At 40.6% G+C, this 24809-nt stretch overlaps 1 long non-coding RNA gene across 3 annotated transcripts in view; it reads right to left on the bottom strand.

Moving 5' to 3' along the window:
• LOC143807220 (uncharacterized) overlaps positions 1-24809 on the bottom strand; it is an 852709-nt gene that overhangs the window by 534251 nt on the left and 293649 nt on the right. For all 3 annotated transcript variants that reach the window (XR_013221675.1, XR_013221676.1, XR_013221674.1), the window contains exon 2: positions 2289-2372. This is a non-coding gene — a long non-coding RNA (uncharacterized LOC143807220). The remainder of the gene's footprint in view (positions 1-2288; positions 2373-24809) is intronic.

Raw genomic sequence — 24809 nt, 5'->3', positions numbered from 1 at the left:
TCTTGTTCCAATATTAACTGTCACCGAGCTGTGCAATGTCGTGAATGTGCTTAGCCTGGTGGCACCTATCCTTTTATTGGCACTGATGATGTCACAAGGCCAGCCAATCACAGTAATGTCACTACCAAGATGGCTACGCATTATAGTGATTCCCAGGAAATTCCTGCAAGCTTATTGGCTGTGTAACAGGTGCCAAACATGTGGGGTGGGGATTCGAGTTTAGAAATCGAGCACTGGCTAATGCTCATTGAGTGCCGAGTACATCCAAGAACCCAGATACTTGAGTGATATTTGAGTATCACAGAGCACGCTCGCTCATCCCTAGTTACTAAATCTTATTGACAACACACAATATGGAGATAAGTATTTGACACATGTCTTAACCTTTGAGTTCAGGTTTCTCATATAGTCCCATTGTCCCCAGAGTATAAGATCCGTCCCTCTTACCCCACAACCAGATAACATCAGTCCCCTCTCCCCCAGTGTATAACATCTAGACCCTCACCCTGGTGTATAACATCTGGCCCCTTGCTCCCGTTGTTTAACATCCAGCACCTCACCCCGGAGTATAACATCTGGATCCTCATCTACGGTGTATAACATCTGGACACTCGTCCCCGATGTATTACATCCTGACCCTCTCCCCCAGTGTTTAACATCCAGCTCCTTGCCCTCAATATATAACATCCGGTCTCTGGTGTATAACATCCAGTTCCTCACCCTCGGTATACAACATCTGGCCCCTGTATAACTTCTAGACCCTAGTGTATAATATCCAGCACCTCGCCGCCGATGTATAACCTCCAGCCCTTCGACCCACCCCTATTCCCCCAGTATGCACAGTGGGGGAAAAAAGTATTTAGTCAGCGACCAATTGTGCAAGTTTTCCCACTTAAAATGATGAGAGAGGCTTGTAATTGACATACAGTAGACCACAACTAGCCTAGCCATTCTCCAGATCTAAACCCCATAGAAAACCTTCGGGGGAGTTGAAAGTCCGTGTTGCCCAGCGACAGGCCCAAAACATCACAGCTCTAGAGGAGATCTGCATGGACGAATGGGCCAACATACCACCATCAGTATGTGCCAACCTTGTGAAGACTTAACAGAAAACGTTTGACCTCTGTCATTGCCAGCAAAGGATATATAGCAAAATATTGAGATGAACTTTTGTTAATGACCAAATACTTATTTTCCACCATAATTTGCAAAATAAATCTTGCCAAATCAGACAAGGTGATTTTTGGGATTTGTTTACTCATTTTGACTCTCATAGTTGTGTCTACCTATGATGTCAATTATAGGCCTCACTCATCTTTATCAGTGGGAGAACTTGCACAATTGGTGGTTGACTAAATACTTTTTTTCCTCACTGTACATCTTTCTCCATATCCATTAATTAGTCGTTAATACAATAATATTTATATTTATTAACAATTAATTGAGATTACACTATCAACGAATTGAGAATACGCGGGAACATTACTAAGTCTGTCTATTAGTTAGACAGAGTAAACTTAGGCTTGACAGCCTAAAGTTACCAAATATATCATAGCAGCTCTTTGATGGATGATAAATGGTGCAGCTAGAAGGTCCATTTAGATGGTCCAAATTCTACCAATTAACAGGCGTTGATTGACACTCATTTACTGACCTATTTAGACAAGCTGACGAATTACTGAACAGAACAAAACAGTTATTAATACAATAATGCTGCCACCTTAGTGCATCATGTTATTGGCAGCATATCCCTGGTTTACAAGGGGAGATGTGCTGCCGATGCTGGAGTAAACTACAATCACTGGCATGTTTACACGGGGACACGCGATCGCCAATTGTCGACTCATCTAAATGTGACTTTACACATTTTTGGCTAATTTTTTACCACCTACTGGTTGTTTGGGCTAGTTTACACCAATATTTTGAACCAAACTAAGCCAGAATAGTGACACATTCATCTTAGAAAATCTTCCTAGTTGTTCTTAATCCTTTGAAATTCAGAGTAAGGCTTATTTTGAAATATTTTTTTTGTGTGTTCGTATCACGGCTGTAATATACAGATTCTCCTATTTCTACTAAACTATACTTAGACCATGATAGGCACTTTGTGATGGTCAAATGTTGCTTAATATGTGTGAAATCAGCCTTAAAATCTTTTTTTAAATTTTGTAACATTCCAATTAGGATTTTTTTCCGTGTCAGTATGCTCTAACATCTGTAAATCGCTCTCTAATAAGCCAATACCTCTGCCTATTCATAGTAATAAAATAAAGTCAACGAGTCCTTACCTTGTAGGTCCAATGTTGAGTGGGTTCTTATGTTAGTAGATATTTGCTTCCTCTTTCCATCACTTTGAGCGGCTCACTTACTGTCTAGAAATAAATAATTTAACGTAAAAACATGGCAGACTGACAAGTAGAAACATATTTCTTGCTGTCGGTGTAAGTGTAAGTTATAAACTTGTGATTCCTGCCTGGTTTCACTAGTGACAGACAAGACTCCCAAAGGGTTAGCCCCCACCTAACGTGGAAGGAAAGTATTGATGTTGTAGTGACATATTGGCAGACAACTACATTTGTCAGAAATAATTTAAGGTAATTTCTTTAAAAATCAAGGTAATTGGTGCAGAGGGATTACATCTCCAGGGTTTAAAAAATGTGAGTAGGTGAAGAAACCATAAAACATTCTAGATATGAGGGGAAAAAAGCCTGACTGCCGATGAGATACTTGTCTGTCCTTCGACTTGCCAAGATCTCATAGATCTAGATGGTTGAGAGGAACTATCAGCTCTTTCAACTGTTCGTTAACTCTTGCTTCCAATTTTTGCCTGACCAACAAGATCGTTTTCGTCATGTTTCAGGGTCTTAGAACAATAATTGCTATGTACAGCACAACCACTTTAAGACAATCACCATAAGTTACACTAAAAAGGCAATAAAAAGGTCTTCAGGGGAATAGTCTTCCCAAGAAAGATCACTGGTATTCGGAGTATTTGATGGAACTTAAAATCCGTTAAAGGAAATTTGGGTTGGATAAGGACAATCCTCTTAGGAAAGCCATTTTTTGGGGAGGTTTCACTGTAGTCAGATAGTTATACGATGAGAAACATATATAAGTCTAATTGTATGGTATTATGTCCTGCATTATTTTTATTATATAGTAATGTAATTGCTGCTTGACTTCTATCTAAAATTTGGTTACGTGTTTGTCATCATAAACTTAGTTGTGGAACCAGGTTGGAGATCCAATCACCTGTTTACTAAGACTCATCATCCAATGCGTTGAATAATAAAGTCATTAGAGGAGTTTTCTTTTTCAGAAAATCCCTGTCCCCTGGCGCAGGGTATCTAAAAAACAAACCTGGGCTTTACTCACCCTATCCAGGTCCAGTGATGAGTTCTTGTTGCTGCTCCCCATATTGTTGGCAGTGCTGACATCATGTTGGCAACTGATCTCAGCAGCTATGCCCAAGTAGACAGAACTTTGGCAAAGTGGACATAATCAGAGATGTGTGGGCTGAGCTCATGGAAAGCATGAGATCCGGAGAGTATAGAGAAGGTTTTTTATTCACGCTTATGCGTTTTAGCACCTTTCTCAATGTAAAAACCTGCAGGGCTGCAGCTACAGCACATCAAGCTTCTACAGATATTGCATCCTTAAATAGCCCTTACAGGTGAGCACTACCATCACCTTCACCCCATCTTACTCCTTACAGTACTGCCCCAACTATGTGTATTTGTCCCATTCAGATCTTCCAAAGTAGACAGCACAAGTCACTGAGCTCACCGATTGGCTGAAACACTCTAGGCTGCAGACGATCAAAGACTTTGGGAGCAGCGGCGGAGAGTAAGTTCTGGACCGGGGGAGGGTGGGTAAAATACAAGATAGACATCACACAAAAAAAGTGCCTGAGGAAAATGTAAAACCCCTTTAAGAAATAATTAAAGCCAATAACAAAGATATATGTGAAGCAACCTTGTCTAATACTTTAAGAAGGTTAAAACAAACCAAAAAAAAAACATTTATCACCTAAAATAGGTTATAAATGTATGATTTCTGACTGGGATTACAAGACCAGGCAGCCAGTGTGCCCAGTTTGATTGGAGCAGAGGTCAAGCATGCGCTCTATTCAATGTAAATAGGAATGACAGAGATATGTGCTGACTTCTCAGTGGGCTACAGGCTCTACGCTAGGGATGGGCTGCACCTCAATGGGGAAGGTGCAGCTGTGCTGGGGGAGAAAATGGTTAGAAGGTTGGAGGAGTGTTTAAACTAGGGATTGGGGGGAGGGTATTCAATTTATAGGAGGGGAAGATAGTGCAGATAGAGCCCTGGGCACAAATAAGGAAGTTGGGGGTGGCGGTGGCATGGGGGGTGGGGTTAGAACAGTTAATAATTTAAGAAAGAATAGAGGTACAGAGAGGAACATCAAGTGCATGTATACTAATGCCAGAAGCCTCGCCAACAAAATGGATGAATTAGAATTAATGTTGGAGCATAATTATGACATGGTGGGGATATCTGAGACGTGGCTGGATGAGAGCCATGACTGGGCTGTTAACTTGCAGGGCTATAGCCTGTTCAGAAATGACCGTACAGATAAGCGAGGGGGAGGTGTGTGTCTATATGTAAAATCGTCCTTAAAACCCATCCTGCGTGATAATATAGGTAGGTGAATTTAATGAAAATGTAGAGTCCCTGTGGGTGGAGATAAAGGGAGGGGGAAAAAATAATAAATTACTGATAGGGGTTTGTTATAAATCTCCAAAAATAAAGGAAGCAATGCAGAATATCCTCGTAAAGCAAATAGATGAAGCTGCGACTCAAGGAGAAGTCATTATTATGGGGAACTCCAACTACCCTGAAATAGATTGGGGAACAGAAATCTGCAGTTCCAGCAAAGGTAATCGGTTTTTGACAACTAAGAGAGACAATTACCTTTCACAACTGGTTCAGGACCCAACAAGGAGGGGGGCACTGCTAGACCTAATATTAACCAACAGGCCAGACCGCATATCAAATATAAGAGTTGGGGGTCACTTGGGGAATAGTGATCACAAAATAAGTTTTCATGTATCCTTTAATAAGATGGGTAGTAGGGGGGTTACAAGGACACTAAACTTCAGGAGGGCAAATTTCCAACGGATGAGAGATGATCTTGGTGCAATTAACTGGGACGATATCCTGAGACATAAAAATACACAAAGAAAATGGGAGACGTTTATTAGCATCCTGGATAGGACCTGTGCACAGTATATACCATATGGGAATAAACATACTAGAAATAGGAGGAAACCAATATGGCTAAATAGAGCTGTAAGGGGCGCAATAAGTGACAAAAAGAAAGCATTTAGAGAATTAAAGGAAGTAGGTAGTGATGAGGCATTAAATAAATACAGAAAATTAAATAAATTCTGTAAAAAGCAAATCAAGGCAAGAAAAATTGAGACAGAGAGGCTCATTGCCAGAGAGAGTAAAAATAATCCCAAAATATTCTTTAACTACATAAATAGTAAGAAACTAAAAAATGAAAGTGTTGGCCCCCTTAAAAATAGTCTGGGGGAAATGGTGGATGAGGATGAGGAAAAAGCCAATATGCTAAATGACTTTTTTTCATCAGTATTTACACAAGAAAATTCCATGGCAGACAATATGATCAGTGATAACACAAATTCCCCATTAAGTGTCACCTGCTTAACCCAGCAGGAAGTACGGCGGCGCCTAAAATCACTTAAATTGACAAATCTCCAGGCCCGGATGGGATACACCCCCGAGTACTGCAGGAATTAAGTACAGTCATTGATATACCATTATTTTTAATCTTTAAAGACTCCATAATAACAGGGTCTGTACCACAGGACTGGCGTATAGCAAATGTGGTGCCAATATTCAAAAAGGGGACAAAAACTGAACTCGGAAATTATAGGCCAGTAAGCCTAACCTCTACGGTGGGTAAAATCCTGGAGGGCATTCTAAGGGATACTATACTGGAGTATCTGAAGAGGAATAACCTCATGACCCAGTATCGGCATGGGTTTACTAGGGACCGTTCATGTCAGACTAATTTGATCAGCTTCTATGAAGAGGTAAGTTCTGGACTGGACCAAGGGAACCCAGTAGATGTAGTGTATATGGACTTTTCAAAAGCTTTTGATACGGTGCCACACAAAAGGTTGATACATAAAATGAGAATAATGGGGATAGGGGAAAATATGTGTTAGTGGGTTGAGAGCTGGCTCAGGGATAGGAAACAAAGGGTGGTTATTAATGGCGTACACTCGGACTGGGTTGCGGTTAGCAGTGGGGTACCACAGGGGTCAGTATTGGGCCCTCTTCTTTTTAACATATTTATTAATGACCTTGTAGGGGGCATTCAGAGTAGAATTTCAATATTTGCAGATGACACTAAACTCTGCAGGGTAATCAATACAGAGGAGGACAATTTTATATTACAGGATGATTTACGTAAACTAGAAGCTTGGGCTGATAAATGGCAAATGAGCTTTAATGGGGATAAATGTAAGGTCATGCAGTTGGGTAGAAGTAATAAGATGTATAACTATGTGCTTAATTCTAAAACTCTGGGCAAAACTAAAAAGACCTGGGTGTATGGGTGGATGACAAACTCATATTCAGTGGCCAGTGTCAGGCAGCTGCTACAAAGGCAAATAAAATAATGGGATGTATTAAAAGAGGCATAGATGCTCATGAGGAGAACATAATTTTACCTCTATACAAGTCAGTAGCGAGACCACACTTAGAATACTGTGCACAGTTCTGGTCTCCGGTGTATAAGAAAGACATAGCTGAACTAGAGCGGGTGCAGAGAAGAGCGACCAAGGTTATTAGACCAAGGTTATTAGAGGACTGGGGGGTCTGCAATACCAAGATAGGTTATTACACTTGGGGCTGTTTAGTTTGGAAAAACGAAGACTAAGGGGTGATCTTATTTTAATGTATAAATATAAGAGGGGACAGTACAAAGACCTTTCTGATGATCTTTTTAATCATAGACCTGAGACAGGGACAAGGGGGCATCCTCTACATCTGGAGGAAAGAAGGTTTAAGCATAATAACAGACGCGGATTCTTTACTGTAAGAGCAGTGAGACTATGGAACTCTTTGCCGTATGATGTTGTAATGAGTGATTCATTACTTAAATTTAAGAGGGGACTGGATACCTTTCTTGAAAAGTATAATGTTACAGGGTATATACACTAGGTTCCTTGATAGGGCATTGATCCAGGGAACTAGGTCTGATTGCCGTATGTGGAGTCGGGAAGGAATTTTTTTCCCCAATGTGGAGCTTACTCTTTGCCACATGGTTTTTTTTTGCCTTCCTCTGGATCAACATGTTAGGGCATGTTAGGTTAGGCTATGGGTTGAACTAGATGGACTTAAAGCCTTCCTTCAACCTTAGTAACTATGTAACTATGTAACTATGTCGCTTGGCAATTTCTGTCAGCTCAATTATATCCCAAAATATCCCTACAAGGATTAGAATGATTGAGCAGACCACTCCTGATCTAAACTAGATATTTCTATGATAGATTTGTAATCCCCTAATATCATATATACAGAATGTAAGTAATCGATACCTTCAGAGAGGTAGTTCATCCAGTTTCAGCTTAAAAGTTCACCTGAGCATTCAAATTTCACTAAACACAATTCTTTTGGGGGGATTTTTTTAGCCAGGAAATCCAAGTGCTTTAAAACAACTATAATAAAATCTCACGAGTTTCAGTTTTTTATTTACTTTTTGACAGTTTCCGCTTGAAAAATCAGCATTTAGAGAGAAAGGTTACAATTTTTGGGGACTTCCAAGTCAAATGATCATGCTTGAATTACTCTAAATATTAAATTAAAAAAAAAAAATCTATGATACGGGTATGACCCTAGTGATAATTTTATTACAAATGCTATTACATCACTGTACGGTACCGTAATATTTAGGGTTTCCACTTGCTTGAGAGCTAAATGGAACAAGACCTAGAACTAGAATGTCACGAGTGAGTCATGTCCTCCTGGGAGATCTAGGGTTAGAATATCACTACGTATTGTGAATCGCAGATCTTCCATTTAGCCTGTGTGTTTATGTTTCATATTAAATGGATTTTGTTTCCTTTGGAGCTGAAGAGGTTAACGACCATTTCTATGCTGGTAAGAAACTTGCAGCTCCATCTCACAGCTGTTCCTGACCTGGTCATTTCCACTCCTAAAAAATCTGGCCAGACTTTCTCTTCCTCGCCAGTGAAAGTTTTACTTCCTAGCTCCTTGTACTCACTGTGCTGAGTTGGAGATCTTTGTTGCTGCTAGAGATTGTTGTATGCTGTTTTTGCGTGAACTCTTTCCTCATTGTCCTATTCCCATTTGGTTTGTACTTTCTTATCCTTCCCTATATACCTCTCTACCTTTGGTGAGTGTTTTGTATGTTAGTTGAATTTTTATTATCTCTGTTTGTCTTACGCATTTATACATCCCTTTTTGTCTTCCGTGTTTATACACTAGAATTTCTGTCCCAGGCCTCCTGGGGGAAGGGGAGTAGACAGCTTAGGGTATGACAGGAAAACAGTAAGGCTGATGGCCCAAACCTACTCAGCTTTAGAGGTATCTTTGGGAGAAGGGATAGTTAGGGTCCCAGCCCTAGGGACAGTGCATGCCCCTTTCCTTATTTACATACAATCAGAGCATGACACACCAGTTGGAAAATAACATATTGGAGATTTTTTTTAACATTGGCCAACACTTTTAGACTAAGAGCGGACGCGCTTGATCAGCGTGTGATCCGATTCTCTCAAACGGGGAGAAGATGGAAAAAAAACAATGTTTCCATCTTTTCCATTCTATGAGTCTGTGGAAATTATACTGCACATGTCATCCAAGTGTAGTCCAATGGTTTCCACGCACTCATTGACTTGCATGGCCGAGTGCCATCCGAATATCAGATCAACCTTAGACATGCTGCAATTTTTCCTTGGACCGGCTCTGGCTGAAGAAAAAATCGGATATGTGCACTGCTCCCTAGCACCTTGATTGACCTAGCTGTGTGTCATGGCACATTGTCCTGCTGGAAAAAAAACAGTCCTCAGAGTTGGGGAACATTGCCTGAGCAGAAGGAATCAACTGTTTTTCCAGGATAACATTGTATGCGGCTTGATTCATACGTCCTTCGCAAAGAACAACCTGCCCAATTCCAGCTTTGCTGAAGCATCCCCAGATCATCACCTGGTTGTCTAATGGTTACTCGCAAACGTGGAGAGGTGTACAAGCCACAGTGTCTTGCACCCACTATGAAATTTGGTGGAGGATCAGTGATGATCTGGGGATGCTTCATCAAGGCTGGAATTGGGCAGGTTAATCTTTGCAAAATTAATCAAGCCACATACAAGGTTATCCTGGAAAAAAACAGTTAATTCATTCTGCTCAGGCAAAATGTTCCCCAACTCTGAGGACTGGTTTTTCCAGCAGGACAATGTGCCATGCCACACAGCTAGGTCAATCAAAGTGTGGATAAAGGACTACCACATCAAATCCCTGCCATGGCCAGCCCAATCTCCAGACCTGAACCTCATTAAAAACCTCTGGAATGTAATCAAGAGGAAGATAAATAGTCACAAACAATCAAATAAAGAGGAACTGCTTACATTTTTGTACCAGGAGTGGCATAAGGTCACCCAAAAGCAGTGTGAAAGACTGGTGGAAAGCATGCCAAGACGCATGAAAGCTGTGATAAAAAATCATGGTTATTCCACAAAATATTGATTTCTGAACTGTTCCTGAGTTAAAACATTAGTATTGTTGTTTCTAAATGATTATAAACTTGTTTTTTTTTGCATTATTTGAAGTCTGCAAGCGATGCATTTTTTTGTTATTTTGACCATTTCTCATTTTCAGAAAATAAATACAAAATTTATTGCTTGGAACTTCGGAGACATGGTGTCAGTTGTTTATAGAATAAAAGAACAATTTACATTTTACTAAAAAATATACCTGTAAAGAGAAAAGTCAGACAAACTGAAAATGTTGCAGTGGTCTCTTAATTTTTGCCAGAGCTGTATTTTCCTTATTTATTTAGATGAAAACTGGGACCCCATGGACACCATGTGATTATTAGTGTAAGTATTCGGGCACAAATAATGGAAGGTTAAATAGCCAAAGGAAGTGACAAACGTCTACCAGTATGTATAACGTTGACGAATCTGACGGACATGCAAGACTCTAGTGTAAGTTTGTGCTTTTTAAGAATTAGACATCATTCTTAATGTGTCTTATTTTTTTTCAGAAGCGCTCAAAATTCATGCTAAATAAATAATAACTAAAAAAATATTTTTTAAATTTTTTCTCCATTTCTCCTATGTAAGTGTCACCGTACTCTCTTTCTCCTTCACACCAGTGACATTAAATTCCCTTACCAGCATTTTGTGCCATCATTCTATAAATGACTGGCTCTCTGCGTGCAACTTTCCAACTATCTGACATGCCGTAATGTATTTATCGGAGTTTCTGAATATTTTATGCAGATTAAATGATGCAAAATTGTATACGGCGTATCCTTTTGATGCAAGCCATAAGCTGCTTACGTCTTCGTGTCATACTTGTTTAGGCAATTGTCTTGTGCACTTCAGGGGCAATTAGAGTGTTAGACTTTATATGTAATAATTATTCATCACTTGGATGGTTAAAGCTTATTTGTTTTACTATTAAAAACGTAAAAATATATTGTAAAAAAATATTTAAATAAAAATGTGAAAAAAATCTATCTATAAAAACATATGATACAAAATGCATAAAAGATAGAATAAAAAAAGAAATGAGAAGCTATTTCGAAAGCAGAAAATGTATTGTTTTACTAGACTAAATGGAAAATGGACAAATAAATGTGTATAGCCTCCATCAAATAGGCTCAGAAATTTACTAAACAATAACCAGCCAGACTCTTCTTTGTTCTCATTCCCACCCCCACTGCAGCAAAAAAAAATAAATAGCCAACTGCCTTCACGTGTCATCAAAGGCGCACATCTATCACTGCAGTATGGGAAGAGCATGATCCAATTTAGGAGTGGGTCGCAGTATGAAGTCTCTGGCCAGAATGACATCTCTCTGTCTGTGCCGGCTGGCTCAGCCATGGAGGGCTAGCTTAAATAGAACCACGTCATAGTTGTACTATAATTTGCAGGTCGATACAATAGACGCAAGGAATAAAAACATCTCTTGCCACTCTCTTTGCTGTTTTTCACACTATCAAGTGTCATTCGGGAAATACTGTGTAAGAAAACAACAATTAAACACCTTACGGACACCTAAGATTTTAATTTTGTAAACACAAAGTCAACCATAATTGATTTGTCATACCCACTGATATATGCAACTACATATATTAAGGGCTAGGGTCACATAGAGAAATAAAAGAAAACAAATTATAATAATAATAATAATAATAATAGATTTCTAAAAAAAAAAATAAATCTAAATTTAACTTTTAGACTAGGATTTTTTTTTTATATGGTGCATTTAAAAATAACCAAGTATCGCCCTTTAAGACATGCAATGCCTAGACCCCAGAAGACAGATTCTTAAAGAAAACTCCCAATAAGCTGGAAGGATTGATTGTTCGGAAAAAAATCCTTTGGGTTCCCATTAAAAGTATTCTTTCTTGCCCCCCTGCTGGGTGGCTAGGCTGGAATATAGTGTTGGATAGATGTGTTAATAGGATTAATGGTAGTTAATGATAGGAAATCTGCTGTAAATAGTGGGAGTAAAGGTACCGTTACACTAAACGAGTTACCAACGATCACGACCAGCGATGCGATCATTGGTAAGTCGTTGTGTGGTCGCTGGGGAGCTGTCACACAGACAGCTCTCTCCAGTGACCAACGATCAGGGGAACGACTTCGGCATCGTTGAAACTGTCTTCAACGATGCCGAAGTCCCCCTGCAGCACCCGGGTAACCAGGGTAAACATCGGGTTACTAAGTGCAGGGCCGCGCTTAGTAACCCGATATTTACCCTGGTTACCATTGTAAAAGTAAAAAAAAAAAAACACTACATACTCACCTTCTGATGTTTGTCACGTCCCCCGCCGGCGGCTTCCCTGCACTAAATGTGTCAGCGCCGGCTGGCCGTAAAGCAGAGCACAGCGCTGACGTCACCGCTGTGCTCTGCTTTACGGCCGGCCGGCGCTGACACATTCAGTGCAGGTTAGCCGCCGGCGGGGGACGTGACAGACATCAGAAGGTGAGTATGTAGTGTTTTTTTTAACTTTTACAATGGTAACCAGGGTAAATATCGGGTTACTAAGCGCGGCCCTGCACTTAGTAACCCGATATTTACCCTGGTTACAAGTGAACACATCGCCGGATCGGTGTCACACACACCGATCCAGCGATGACAGCGGGTGATCAGCGACGAAATAAAGTTCTGGACTCCTAGCTCCGACCAACGATATCGCAGCGGGATCCAGATCGCTGCTGCGTGTCAAACACAACGAGATCGCTATCCAGGACGCTGCAACGTCACGGATCGTCGTCGTTCTCGCTGCAAAGTCGCTTAGTGTGAAAGTACCTTTAGGCATGGAGTAACGCTAAGGAGTGCTGGAACAGGAGTTTCATATTAAGGACCGGTGGATTCAGATCAAAGCGATAGACTGGGCAGTTCACTACGTGAACCGGAAGGAAACGCTATAAGTGATGGTAAGGTTATAAGGGCGACTTACAAGAAGACAGGACTTCAGTTTACAATGGAGGATATTGGAAACAGAAAACAAGATACAAGTCTGATATTTGTAATGTTATAATTATAATGTAATGAACAGTATCAACTATAGCTTCTTTTCATTAATATATAGTAAACTGATATATACGGTACATCTATTATTATTATGAGTGATAAGCGAATATACTAATTACTCTAGATTTCCCGAGCACGCTAGGGTGTCCTCCGAGTATTTTTTAGTGCTCGGAGATATAGTTTTTTTCGCCACAGATGAATGATTTACATCTGTTAGCCAGCATAAGTACATGTGGGGGTTGCCAGGTTGCTAGGGAATCCCCGCATGTAATCATGCTGGCTAACAGATGTACATCATTCAGCTGAGGTGATGAAAACTAAATCTCCGAGCACTAAAAAATACTCGGAGGACACCCAAGCGTGCTCGGGAAATCTCGAGTAACGAGTATATTCACTCATCACTAATTATTATTATTCTTTTTTTTCAAATCTATTTTTATTTTTTAATTTTATTTAATATTATATTCTGTATTTGTGTATCAGGAGGGCTATCTGGCCAGAACTATTAACAGCATTCATAAATAGGTTTTACAGCAGCCTCGTGGGAAAGAGGCATCAGAATGGAGATATTCATTCTTCCATGGAAAAGTGCTGTGGACAATCTCTATGATCTGTGCATAGGTCACTGTGCACGGACGGGAAGAAGGCGAGTTGCGATATCACGTATTGTGAATGGTGGATCATGTGTTGTCTACTGTATATAGAGGTGTTATCAGTCATTGTACAGAAGGAGGTGAGCTGTGACATCACCTATTATGAATGGCGGATCCTGTGTTATCTACTGTATATAGAGGTGTTATCAGTCATTGTACAGGAGGAGGAGGTGAGCTGTAACTTCAGCTATTGTGAATGGTGGATCCTGTATTATCTACTGTATATAGAGGAGTTATCAATCATTGTACAGGAGGAGGAGGTGAGCTGTGACATCACCTATTGTGAATGGTGGATCCTTTGTTATCTACTGTATATAGAGGTGTTATCAGTCATTGTACAGAAGGAGGTGAGCTGTGACATCACCTATTATGAATGGTGGATCCTGCGTTATCTACTGTATATAGAGGTGTTATCATTCATTGTATAGGAGGAGGAGGTGAGCTGTGACATCACCTATTGTGAATGGTGGATCCTGTGTTATCTACTGTATATAGAAGTGTTATCAGTCATTGTACAGGAGGAGGAGGTGAGCTGTAACTTCACCTATTGTGAATGGTGGATCCTGTATTATCTACTGTATATAGAGGTGTTATCAGTCATTGTACAGGAGGAGGAGGTGAGCTGTGACATCACCTATTGTGAATGGTGGATCCTGTGTTATCTACTGTATATAGAGGTGTTATCAGTCACTGTACAGGAAGAGGTGAGCTGTGACATCACCTATTGTGAATGGTGGATCCTGCGTTATCTACTGTATATAGAGGTGTTATCAGTCATTGTACAGGAGGGGGAGGAGGTGAGCTGTGACATCTATAGTGAATGGTGGATCCTATGTTGTCTACTGTATATAGAGGTGTTATCAATCATTATACAGGAGGAGGAGGTGAGCTGTGACTTCACCTATTGTGAATGGTGGATCCTGTATTATCTACTGTATATAGAGGTGTTATCAGTCATTGTACAGTAAGAGGAGGTGAGCTGTGACATCATCTACTGTGAATGGTGGATCCTGTGTTATCTACTGTATATAGAGGTGTTATCAGTCATTGTACAGGAGGAGGAGGTGAGCTGTGACATCATCTATTGTGAATGGTGGATCCTGTGTTATCTACTTTATATAGAGGTGTTATCAGTCATTGTACAAGAAGAGGAGGTGAGCTGTGACATCACCTATTGTGAATGGTGGATCCTGTGTTATCTACTGTATATAGAGGTGTTATCAGTAATTGTACAGGAGCAGGAGGTGAGCTGTGACATCATCTATTGTGAATGGTGGATCCTGTGTTATCTACTGTATATAGAGGTGTTATCAGTCATTGTACAAGAAGAGGAGGTGAGCTGTGATATCACCTATTGTGAATGGTGGATCCTGCATTATCTACTGTATATAGAGGTGTTATCAGTCATTGTACAGGAGGAGGAGGTGAGCTGTGTCATCATCTATTGTGAATGGTGAATCCTGTGTTATCTACCGTATATAGAGATGTTATCAGTCATTGTACAGGAGGAGGAGGTGAGCTGTGTCATCATCTATTGTGAATGGTGGATCCTGTGTTATCTATTGTATATAGAGGTGTTATTAGTCATTGTACAGTAAGAGGAGGTGAGCTGTGACATCTATTGTGAATGGTGGATCCTGTGTTATCTACTGTATATAGAGGTGTTATCAGTCACTGTACAGGAGGAGGAGGTGAGCTGTAACATCATCTATTGTGAATGGTGGATCCTGTGTTATCTACTGTATATAGAGGTGTTATCAGTCATTGTACAAGAAGAGGAGGTGAGCTGTGACATCACCTATTGTGAATGGTGGATCCTGTGTTATCTACTATATAGAGGTGTAATCAGTCATTGTACAGGAGGAGGAGGTGAGCTGTGTCATCATCTATTGTGAATGGTGGATCCTGTGTTATCTACTGTATATAGAGGTGTTATCAGTCATTGTACAGGAGGAGGAGGTGAGCTGTGACATCACCTATTGTGAATGGTGGATCCTGTGTTATCTACTATATATAGAGGTGTTATCAGTCATTGTACAGGAGGAGGTGAGCTGTAACATAATTTTGTGTTATCCTTATATGGGTGTCACCTGTCATTGTAATTATGTCTGTGAGGATAATGAGTTGACTGCTGAGAAGTGGTCTGTACAGAATAGAAAGAATCAGCCTATTATATGGCTCAGTGCTCAGGGCAAAAACGGCAAGATTGCAGGACTTTTTTCTTTCTAATGATAATGACATGGAAAATAATAAAAATCACCATATAATCTTTAACTATAGTAGTATCATAAAACTCTCTAAAATAACACCTTTCCTTTAAAGCAAAGCTCCGGTCATTACATGGTATTATGCTGGTAAAGTTCCCATGGGACAGGTATGAGGACAAGGCGCATGGGAAGGGTAGAAAAGAAATATATAAATCGCATATTTTTCATACGAGTTCACATGGGCATTATTTCTAGCTGCCATTATATCTTTCTTTCCCTTGGTGGTGATTAGCTGGAGAATGATTGTATGTAGCTGTCAAGTGACTCTGGAGTAAGAAAAATGTAATTTAATGTGAATATCCACAATATAGGTCCAAGAAAGTGTAATTTTTTCTTCTTCTACAGAGCTGCCAATCTCCTTATTTCAGCTACCGAAATCTAGGAATAAGACAACACTAGGTGGAGCTACCGCTATACAACTCCCATGGAACTAAATAGCTATTTGTATGCGGTAAATTCCTATGCTCCCTCTAGTGGTGGCTGTAGGTAGACCAAATTTTATTATTTATATCTTAATTTACTTCATTGACGCATATGTGATGCAATGGCTCTATAATGATATACAAGGAAACTATCTTCTTGATCCAATCAAACAGCACTACAAAACTGTTTTCCAGTGTATGTAGGACAAGAAAAGGTATTACTGATAATCATATATACCTTAAGGAATTGAAGCTTCTACAGTGCCAGCATGGCATATAAAATTATTAATAAAAGTTACTTAGAAAGGTCAATGGCAATGCAATAGTCCTCATTAACCCTCAGATCCACAGGCATGTACCTTTGATGCCTGGTGGTAATCGTACCCATATTGTGGTCTTTGCGCCACTATTTTGCTCTATTAAATAGGAGATTTTGTTTCTGCAGGCAGAAAACCCCAAGCTAAGAGCCAACTACGGCTGTGACAGTGAATAATGCAGGCGCTTTCAGCTCAGTCATATTGTTCTAATTTAGAGATGGACAAGCCGGCAATAATATCTTTTTGAGAAATAGTTTTTTTGCAACACAAATGGAATAGCCTTGTAGGAGAAGTGGAAAGACTAATACAGAGAGAGACCTGAATTTAAATAAGGCTGTGGATTATAGAATTATAGATTTAGTGTGCCAATTTATCTTGCCGTTACAAGGTTACTGTATTCCTTTTACACAGTTGAGTCTTAAGATATCTGGAAAATGGTCTCACTGAATAGCCCGAAAAGGAAATCTGTTCTGGCAGCAGAAGATCAAACTTAGGTACAGCGAATATGAGTCTGTCTGTCTATCTACTTCATATTTATCTACCTATTTATCTATCTATTAGAGATGATCAAAAAGACTTACACTACCCTGGTGGACTTGTCAATCTGTGGCAGCTGGACTAGGGCAGTATGAATTTTTAGCTATCTCATATTTATCCCATATTTATCTATCTGTCACTCCTGAAATTAAAAAAGTCAACACCAAGAAGAAAAAGTCTTCGAATTATATAATTCACAAGAAAGAGACGTTAAATGATGAGAAAATTTTCCAAAAATCTTGGATTATTCATTAAGGAGTATGAGCGCCACGTGCAGATATCCCAATACTTATAAGTGGTGGCTGTTATCAATGAGGTTGTTATTGGTGGTCTGAGGAATCTTTTGCCTCGCTGAAGGCACTTTTGAAAATCATAAAGTCCTAAACGTGGGTTGCAGAGTCTCCAAACTTGTCTCCCATCAAGCACATCTGGGACGTTCATTAGGCAATTGCAAAGGGAGCTGCCAGCAGCAGATCTTGATGATTTGCCCAAGTGCATTCAGAGAGGGAGAACATTCCTCAAACAAACGTAACCTTCAGTTAGTTGCGGCAAAATACATACACTAATATTGGTGGCAACCTTACTGTGGTACTTGTAATCGACGCTGCGTCTTGTGATTTACTTAGGAAGGAGGGATCGCCCAAGCTAGGAAGCTACAAAAATGGACGGTTACTTATGTTCCTTACTTGCAGAAATATGACAAAAACAAACTTTCTTGGGGTCCAATGGCCCCAAGATTTGGTTGCTATCAATGAGGTTAAGTACGGGGATTTCTGCACGTGGCGATCATACTCAACACTGAATAAATGCTTTGAACATTTTGTTTCCATTGTGTCATAATTTCCATATCATTAACATGTCTATCCATACTGTGATTTCCATAACTCCATGACTTTTCCTTCTTGATGTTGCAATTTCAATCTTGAGCAGTATTATAAGCAACTTACATACATAATATAAAGGAAAACGAAAGCAGATAATCTCATTTGCAGTATAGCTGACAAAACATGTGAGTTTTTAGTGAGACGTCTCTCTCACCCGTCCTCCCAATGCACATAAGCACTCGGCTCCACGAATTGTTCACGTGTTTTCAACGAGAATATAGTAGAAAGCTGAAGCCACCATCAGACGTTAAAATTCCAACTGTTCGGGCCTTCTATCCACTGACAACATCTATTGAGAGGAGAGTCAGGAGGCCTCCATAAAGGTCTAACGATCCTACTGAAATTGTCAGATTAGGCTGACTTTCATCTAATGTGTATGGAGGCCATATGTCTTTTTATCAATAGTACTTGATAATTAAAAAATACAAGTATTATTTGTATGAAAAAGATCTGAAGTGGAAGAGATGAAGCTAGAAGCTCCTTGGTCTTAATAAAGAAAATTATTTACTCTGGTTCCTCAAGTCGCACATGCGCTGACTTCACACTACATTGGATGTATATATGCTGTCAAATGTGACACATTCACTTGTACAGTAGAGTTGCTTGCATGATACAGTTATTGAGAACCATCAAGGACGACATCTACAAGGAGTTTGAATGTTCTCCCCGTGTTTGTGTAAGTTTCCTTCAGTTTCCTCCAGCACTCCGAAGACATACTAAGAGAGATTAAGATTCTTAGTCCCAAAGGGGTCAGTTATGATGATGTCTGTAAAGTGCTGCGGAATATGATGGCGCTATATAAGAAAAAGCATAATAAATAGAATTAATTGATAATGCCATGATACATCTGCTCTGCTTGTTTCATGCACTGCTAACTTTTTTATGGGACTTTATGGTGCCCATACACATTAGAGAAAATTTGACCAAAGCTTGCGATTTCTATCCTATGAGTATGGAGGTGTTCCAACTTACCTATGATAAACAAAATCCGGGAAAACAAATATATGTAATGCTAAGTTTAATCACCATATCTTTCGTTTTCACAAGATATAAGCTGGTGCAAGAGGTGGCTTAATTTCTCTCACCATCAAAAACACATGCATACTCCGGCGATGGTAGGGTCAGATATTGTAGCTTTCGATCATATGAGAGTTCAGCGAACACCTATTGAAGAAATATGGGCCCTTTCAAGCATCAGGACAGAAATGTAACATGAATTTTCTAGGGCTCGTTCAAAGTCTGTAACAGCACTACCAATATACCGTGTGTCATTTCTAAGGGCGTATTCAGACGTCCATGCAAATTGGTCCGAGATCAGACTGCAATGAACGGACTAAAGATTCAAAGTAAAGGACAGCATCCAATCCGGGTGAAAGTAACCAACGATTTATTGTGCCATTCTGCAACGTTTCAACCCATGTGGGTCTTTATCAAGCATACATACCACTGAAATTGACGGCCTTAAATAGGAAGTAGACAACTACCCCCATTAGGGTCCGCCCATACAAATTTACATATTATATATACGGTGATAAAACAATTACATAAATTGTGAAAAACATCTCATATAAATAGTTTAAAACATATCATAATGTCATTGGAGAGCATGATATTTAATAACTCTCTTTGTGATCAATGTAACGAGCACATAGGTTTAGTACTACATAAACAACAACATTGCTCCAAGCCTATCAGAGTCACCCCCATGTCCCTGAGGCAGCCAATGGCTGCCGCCGTTATACCCCCTATGGTATCCACCATTAGGATAAGCCAATCCTTCTTCACGTTATTAAAACGTCCAATACCTGCATATTAACTAACCCTCCATGATATCTATTATCCTAGTCCACAGCTGTTCACTCACCCCACCAGACCGGAACCATGTCCACCGGCTCCATAGTAACGCTGCAAATAACGCTCCGGCATCCATTATGCACATGTTCGCAGCCATCTATTCACCAGAGCGGAAACAGAAAACCGGACATCAATATTGCGCATGTCTGTCGGCTCCATGGCAACGCTGTAAACAAACAGCGCCGGCGATACATAACAACCAAAGCAAATAGCTAAAGCCACGGAGTTAATCCAAACTCCATCTGGCAATCAAGGAACTCCATCACTGGACCCATCCTCCACAGAAAACGGCTGTTGATCGCTAAAAAAATCTATTGTATGGTTACCGATTACTTTCATTTTTAACTGCGCATATCCACCTACCCCATGACAACGCTGTAGGTAAACAACCACCAGCGCTGCGGCGTCACAAACGTAGACACCCAAAAGGGGGAACTGACTCATCTAGATAACGATATCACTCCAAATTCCGTCCCAGTATCAAGGAACTATATCTCTACATCCTTGTTTTACAATCCAAACCCTCCGATCCCTAAAGAAAAAGAAAGAGGGGTAGGAGAAAAAAGGAGGGGGGAGGGGGAAAAAAAAGGAAAGATCTAAAAGAATTGGACGGTGACTCTATATATATATATATCATCATCACAGTTGTCCCCAAGCTACATCCCATCTAAATATGGGGTCCATGTGTATATGATAAAAACTAACATTGTCAGCTAAATGGCCTACAATATACAACAGAATGACCTACACTGTCATAATCATTCGTAAGTCCCCTGAATTCATGGACATATTGGTGGCACAAAATTCTTATGTCAGTAATTTTTTACATATAGCTAAGGGGAGAAAAAACCACACTATAGTACATGAACTTGCCCAATGAGATCACAACAAAAAACATATGAACAAAATAATAACCTACCACCCTTTAAAAACACTAGATCCTATAGAGTCCGAGCCGCACGAATCACAAACCACCCATCCGACTATAACAGTCAGGGTACACACAATAAGAGATTATAATCTATATTTAGCCCACCAGGCTGGCGAGAACCCAACCTAGAAATCCATTTGAGTTCCTTTTTCTTAAGTAATCTGACCCTATCACCTCCTCTACGAAGGGGGGGTACATGATCAATCACTCTAAACCGCAGCTGACTGACCGAATGCCCACTCTCCACAAAATGTTTAGGTACAGGTAACTCTATCTTTTTAGTTCTAATGGTACTCTTGTGTTTCCCAATCCGGGATTTAATTTCCATCGTGGTCTCACCCACATAGGTAAGACCACAGGGGCAAACAACTAAATAAACAACAAAGCTGGATGTGCATGTGTATCTCTCTTTTATATAGAACTTCTTACCCGTATGTGGGTGACTAAACTGGTCTCCCTTGATCATGTTCCCACAACATGCACAGCCCAAGCATGGAAAATTACCAGGTCTAAACGGGCCCAAAAGTTTCTGTACATTACCCATTGTCGACCCTATATCAGATTTAACAAGCTGGTCTTTCAAGTTGCGTCCCCTCTTATAAGATAGAATCGGTGGTAGGGTAAACTCCTCAATATCTGGAAATCCTTTGTGCAAAATATGCCAGTGCTTGTAAATTACATCTTTTACATACCCGCTGGCTGTGTTGAATGTGGATACGAAGGGAATTCGCTTTTGTTTTATCCTCAATTTTTTCTCCCTTACTGACCCCCTAGATGTCTCCTTGGCTTTATGCAAGAAGCCTTTCACACTGGTCTCTGGGTACCCCCTTCTCAAAAATTTGTTACACATTTCATCAAGTCTGATGTCAAGCCGAGATTCATCCGAAACTATTTTCCTGACCCTGAGCATCTGACTCCAGGGTAATGACTCCAACATATTCCTAGGGTGATGACTGTTGAATTGCAACAAACTATTCCTGTCTGTCGTCTTTACATACAGATCCGTTTTCAAAGAGGACCCCTCCTTATACACCATCGTATCCAGGAACTGTACCTGTTCCTGAGAGTGTGTTATCGTAAAACTAAGTTCTGGAAAAATGTTGTTGAGCTCACTGTGGAACTCCATGAGCTCACTCAGTGACCCCTCCCAGATTACAAACACATCGTCGATGTAGCGCCACCAGGCCCGGACGAGGGGCCAAAACCGGGAGGCATACACGTACTGGTCCTCGAGCACCGCCATAAAGATGTTAGCATAAGTGGGGGCCACGTTGGACCCCATGGCGGTGCCCCTCAGCTGCAGGTAGTAATCATCCCCAAAAAGGAAATAATTCCTTCTGAGGATGAACTCCAACAGCTGGAGAACCAGTCGTGTACGGTCCCGCCCCACGTCCGCGCCCGCCAGCGCCACATCGACGGCTGCCAAACCTTTATCGTGTTCGATAGAGGTGTACAATGAAACCACATCGAAAGACACCAAGAATGTATCGGCTGTAACATCAAGTTTTTCAATTTTATTCAAGAAATCATCCGTATCACGGATATAAGATTTCGCCTGTGAAGCAAACCCCGACAGCACCTTATCGAGGAAGATCGAGACCCTATTAAACACAGAGTCTCGACCCGACACTATCGGGCGGCCAGGGGGGTCAAAGTAATCCTTGTGGATTTTCGGCAACACGTATATTAATGGCCGAACAGGGCACTTAATAACCAAATACTCAGCCAGCTTAGAGTCAATCAGGCCATTGAGCAAGGCCTCATTGACTATAAGCTGCAACTCTTGCTGGAACCGCAGGGTGGGATCATTGGTAAGTTTACAATAGACATTGGTATCAGCTAATTGCCGTAATATTTCCCCTTTATATTTGACAGTATCCATCACAACCACTGCTCCGCCTTTATCGGCCGCCTTGATTGTGATGGATGTGTTCGTAGAAAGATTTTTCAAAGCCTGTCTCTCTCCAGTAGTGAGGTTATACTGAACACGATTATTATGCGTTCTTTTTAATGTTTCAAAGTCTTTTTCAACAAGCTGTACAAAGGCCTCAACTATATGGGTTTTAGTGGGTGGTATAAAGTCACTCCTATTGTACAAACCAAGTTCCTGTAAGGAGAAAGTGTCAGTATTATCAACATCAATATTATCAACATTAGCCGGACTCCTCAAATCACGTTTTTTGTCCGCAAAAAATGTTGTCAAACGACATCTCCTAAAGAAGGCAAACAGATCAGTTTCTAATTCAAACCAGTCGGGAAGATTGGTGGGGCAGAATGACAGGCCCTTTTCCAGAACTCTCAGTTCAATCGGGGACAGTACTGCAGAGGAGATGTTGACTACCAATGTCTTGTCTCTTAGTTGTTGTGTCTCTGTCTCCCTTCCCCAGTCCTCTGTTTCATTGCTGCGTTCCGTGTCATTCTCTGCCCTTGTATAGATTTTCCTCCTCTTATGTTTCCTTCCGCCCCTCCGGTAACTCCTCCTGGCTCGGTATCTGTCACAATCTCTTTCTCCAAAAAATGTGTGGAGGTTGTAGCTCCCATATTACAATCGTCCGTGGAGTCAGAGTCGCCAGTCGTGAAACCAAATTGTTGCTTACCCTCCTGAGCTCTCCTGCGGCGACGGGGTTGTGAGGTCTTATTATTTCTGTATGGGTATGTCTGTTTCCCCATATGCCAGGGAAAAACCCGTCCTGCCTTGTAGTCTTCATTATCACGGAACCATTTAGTCCTTTTTGTGCTCTCATTATCAGCACGAAATTTCATCAAATTAGTGTTCAATCGAGTCATAAACGCACTCATATCAGTTGTTGTTAAATTAGCCGTGAGCAACTGCTCATATTCAATGATGGTCTTCTTAAGAGTCTCAATTTCCTTGTTCAAAAACTCAATATTCAACAGCATTAAGTCAAAGCAATACTTGTTCGTTATAGACTCAAACTTGGAACAAAACACCATATTGTCCGTTAATAATGTAGGCCGAAGGTGCGGACGTAGTCCACGAGGTATCCTACGCACCTTGTAATATTCCGTTAGTGTAGACATATGCAGTTCTAATGAAATCAACCTCCGTTTCTCGTTCTCATATTTCCTTTTTAACATGTCACTAGAGGGAACACTCAGGAAGGCAACATCAGTCTGTGCAGCGTTAATAATCCGTGCGGCATCATCATCCGTATAGGAAAAAATAGTACTGGCACCATCCAGTTCACCCATATCTGGATTCAAATTAGTCAAAGTCATTATTCACAGGTGCACGCTAGCCAAGATCCCAATGCAATATAAATAGAAAGAAAGCGGCTAACAGCACTACCGTGGCTTGTGGCTGCACGTCCTAGCTCCACAGGAGCTATTTATATTGCATTGGGATCTTGGCTAGCGTGCACCTGTGAATAATGACTTTGACTAATTTGAATCCAGATATGGGTGAACTGGATGGTGCCAGTACTATTTTTTCCTATACGGATGATGATGCCGCACGGATTATTAACGCTGCACAGACTGATGTTGCCTTCCTGAGTGTTCCCTCTAGTGACATGTTAAAAAGGAAATATGAGAACGAGAAACGGAGGTTGATTTCATTAGAACTGCATATGTCTACACTAACGGAATATTACAAGGTGCGTAGGATACCTCGTGGACTACGTCCGCACCTTCGGCCTACATTATTAACGGACAATATGGTGTTTTGTTCCAAGTTTGAGTCTATAACGAACAAGTATTGCTTTGACTTAATGCTGTTGAATATTGAGTTTTTGAACAAGGAAATTGAGACTCTTAAGAAGACCATCATTGAATATGAGCAGTTGCTCACGGCTAATTTAACAACAACTGATATGAGTGCGTTTATGACTCGATTGAACACTAATTTGATGAAATTTCGTGCTGATAATGAGAGCACAAAAAGGACTAAATGGTTCCGTGATAATGAAGACTACAAGGCAGGACGGGTTTTTCCCTGGCATATGGGGAAACAGACATACCCATACAGAAATAATAAGACCTCACAACCCCGTCGCCGCAGGAGAGCTCAGGAGGGTAAGCAACAATTTGGTTTCACGACTGGCGACTCTGACTCCACGGACGATTGTAATATGGGAGCTACAACCTCCACACATTTTTTGGAGAAAGAGATTGTGACAGATACCGAGCCAGGAGGAG

The sequence above is a fragment of the Ranitomeya variabilis genome, chromosome 2, assembly GCF_051348905.1.
Source record: "Ranitomeya variabilis isolate aRanVar5 chromosome 2, aRanVar5.hap1, whole genome shotgun sequence".
Taxonomy (NCBI): Eukaryota; Metazoa; Chordata; class Amphibia; order Anura; family Dendrobatidae; genus Ranitomeya; species Ranitomeya variabilis.
Note: the sequence above shows the minus strand (reverse complement) of the source record. Positions and strands in the feature narration are given on the sequence as shown.